The 3,764-nt window shown below is 44.4% G+C and overlaps 1 pseudogene; it reads left to right on the forward strand.

The window, feature by feature from the left end:
- Positions 1-1,808, forward strand: part of LOC102259396 — a 6,474-nt pseudogene extending 4,666 nt beyond the window's left edge.
- Positions 1,809-3,764: the final 1,956 nt, after the last annotated feature.

Genomic DNA, 3,764 nt, shown 5'->3' on the forward strand with positions numbered 1-3,764 from the left:
TTTTAATATTATCTATAGATATAGTATTTCCAAAGGTAGCTTCAATAATAGATCCGTTACAAATCATTTCACAGGGGTTTTCAATAATATCCATTCCTAAATGAAAAATGCTATCAAGTTTGCCATCTCCAAGTTTTACTAACCATCCACTATAAGCAGAATCCTCTGATCTCATATTTGTTGTAAGAGACAACTTTCTGAAACATCCCCAAACATTGCAGTACTTTAAACTCGTTTGTACTATGGCCAATCGCATAGGATGTGGTACAATACTAAGACATTGTCGAAAATCCCCTCCAAGAAGGAGAACTTTCCCACCAAATACAACATTCAAATTCATAATTTCTCTTAGTAATCTGTCTATGGCATTTATAGCATGACTGGATGCCATGGTGCATTCATCAATAATGAGAATTTGGGCCTTTTTAAGAGTTTTATCAACTTCACTGTTTATATCAAGTCTAGAAATTGAAGTTTCATTTAATGGAATTGGTAATTTATATTGGGGAATGAAAGTGCTTCCACCAAGAAGTAAATTTGCAGCAATTCCTATAGATGCTGTGGGTAAAACAGTACCACCATGACCTCTAATATAATGGATTAAAACTTTATAAAGATATGTCTCCACACTCCAAGGGCCAGTTCCTGCCTCAAACCTCGCCCTCACGGGAAACAGCTCGGGGAGAGCACAGCCGTTTTCCAAGACGACCCCTGCAGGACTGACTTCCTTCCAGTGGTCAAGCCTCGGTCGTGACATTACACCCAGGGTTTTTATATAAATAGATTGCAATCAAAGGAGGAGACGTAGGTGGGTTACATTAAATCCACTGGTGATAGATTAGAGAGGCGGGAGAAAACAAATGAGGTGGAGGTGGGGACCTCTGGGATTGGATAAAGAGTAAAATGATAGACACATACTTAGGTGGGTACAGGATAGTTTACAGTCAACAATTAACATGATAACAATGAAGAATTTGTGGTATCTGTCCTGGTGCTCAGGGCATTTGGTTGTGCCCTGAGGGGTCCTGAAAAAAGGGAAGTTACAAGTTACCCTGACATTTCAAGGATATGTTATCCTAGAAGCAAAAAGACAATAAGCTCAGTTAAGGTAAAGGTTGACCTTGTCAGTGAAGATACTGGCCTAGGACGTAACTGCCCACCATAACTGCTTTTAGTTAAAGTTTAATTTCAGACCATTGTGGTTACTTAGGTCTCTGAGTTTGCAAGACCGCCATGCAGGCCTCCCCTGAGCTTGTCAGGTTAGCATGGGGTCCCTTCGGTCCACAATGTTAGAAATAGGGTGAGCACCCCAAGTCAGGGCTCCTGGTAGAACACAAAACATACTCAGGAGCCAGGCAGCAAGGCAAATATCTTTACTTCTACGTAGAAGGGTGCACACACCGAGCAGGGGGTCTGCTCAGGTTTATAATCCCTGACACACGTGACCTGTCCTTTGCTCTTGATTGGAGCTCAGGTGCACAGTCTTTTGCGATTGGCTAATTCAAAGGGAGGGGTTGCCTTTGCTGTTTCGAGATGGCGGCCCCTGGGGAGCTGCAAGCCATGCGGCCAACATGGCCGCTGCCAGGTCACACAGCCCAAAATGGTGGCTGTCTAAACTGTTCTTTGACCGAAAAGATGACTTGTTTATTCTCACAACAAGACCATCCTTTGTGGTTACTTTAGGTCTCTGAGTTTGCAAGACCGCCATGCAGGCCTTCCCTGAGCTTGTCAAGTTAGCATGTGGCTCCTTTCGTCCACACACAGATAAAGACTATTTCCTGATTCTGATTCAGAATCTAACTGAATAAGCCACTTTCTTGGCTCCACACATCATTCCTTAATTGAATGCCCCCAAGAATAATAGTGTTAACCTATTGGGGACAAAAATAGGATATTAGGACTAGCTATCATTATAAGAAATATTAATTATGCTCTATTAACCGTGATTGCTTTGTTCTGATTAAAGAAAGGACATTCTAACCTGGCTGAGAGTTGTAGGCCACCCCCCTCCCCAATGCCTGAGAATCAACCTTGGACCAGGAAGTCAACCTTGGAATGCAGTCCATTCTCATTCAAGAACTGCCTACTATCAGGGAAATATTAACAACCTTGTTGCCCAAACAATGGAGTCCTGCCCCAGTCCGCATTGCCTCTTCCCCATGCCTGTAATCCCTACTTCCCCATGTAATCTTTGTCCTACCCAATATAAGCAGCTGGCTTATGGGGGGTTGCAGATTTTTATGGATGACCTGCTGCTCTCCAATACTGCCAGCAATATTGGAATAAATGCCCATATATGATTCAACTCTGTCTCTGCTTAATTGGCTCAAATAGTGACAGGCAGCCCTGACCATAGATTGTCCAGTTTAAAGCCAATGGGCAGGTGGAAACCACCTTAGATTCCATGCAGACCAATCCAGTGACCAAGGTGGGCTGCAGCTCCACCCCATCCCACCAGTCATCCTTCTGCTGGCCAGTCGCCCCTGAGTTCCCGATAGGGCCCTCTTTCCTCAAGCTTGAGAAAGGTCCGGAAGTCCCATCCCATATTTGGGGGACAAAGAAACCAAAGGGTATAAAGGGAAAGCTTCCTCCATATTGGTTTGCTCAGGATTTGGAGAGAAATAGTCTCCCCTGAGTCACTGTACCAGTACATGTGAAATATCTGAAAATAAATGTTTTTTTCCTGTGTCTCCAAGTACTCCTGTGTGTTCTTTGGTCCCCTGGTAAATTCTGTACATAATGAACAAAATAAACTGATAAACAAAATAGATCCAGAGACATAGAAGCATAGAACAGACTGCGGAACCTCAGAGGGAAGGTGGGGGAGGGTAGGTGGGTGGGAAGTGATCAACCAAGGAACTTTTATGCATATATGCATAACCCATGGTCCTGAGCTGCTAGCCAGAAGCACTCCTCCTCTGGGGTTAGAGAGGAAGACAGGATGACTTAGATGTCGTGCCAGGTCAGGTCATAGGACTGGGTCAGGTACTCAAATTCTTTAGTAAAAGTGGTCGGGTCAATAGAAAAGACCTGGGATGCCTCTCAATCTGCGAGGTTGGACATAGAGAATGGGATGTGGACTTGGACTATCACCTCTGTTTCTGCTACCTCCTCAGGGGTAGAATGGACATGGGAATAGAAAAGGCTGTTGAGGAAGGCCGTCTTTGGGTGGCCCAAGAGCGTGTGTTAGGTGGGGGAAAAGGCTGTATTGGAACTCTAGTTCAAGGGATTTGAAGTCCAGGGGCAGGGGGAGAAGGTGGTTGCTGGTTAGGAGGGTCTGGGTTTTGGGAATCTACTGCAGGTCATGGAGGGGGCACATAAGTGATGGAAGTCGGTGGTCTGCTAAGTCAAAAGTAGATTCAGAATCAGAAATGTTAGGGGTATGATGTATTGTGTGAAAGAGAAAGATCTGATGTTTTGTGTGAAAGAGAAAGATCTCTGTCAGCAGTACTGACAGAGAGAGAGGGTCAGTACTGAAGGGTGAAAAAGGCCTGGATGTAGGGAACCTGTGACCACTTTCTATTTTGGTGACAGCAATTATGTAAATCATGCAATGTGTTACAACTGAAAGTGCCATTTTTAGGCCACTGAGACTTATTATTTAGTTTATATTGTGGCCAAACAGTGTTACAAAAGAAAATGAGGTGCTTGGGCATGATCTCCCTCATGAGTGTACAGAGGGGAGGGAATGTAGCGTGGCCCACGAGAGAGGAAGGGTGGATGACAGACCACAAATCCAAAGGTGACTGTTTAGGGCAGGCATC

This window comes from Myotis brandtii, unplaced genomic scaffold (genome assembly GCF_000412655.1).
Source record: "Myotis brandtii unplaced genomic scaffold, ASM41265v1 scaffold947, whole genome shotgun sequence".
Taxonomy (NCBI): domain Eukaryota; kingdom Metazoa; phylum Chordata; class Mammalia; order Chiroptera; family Vespertilionidae; genus Myotis; species Myotis brandtii.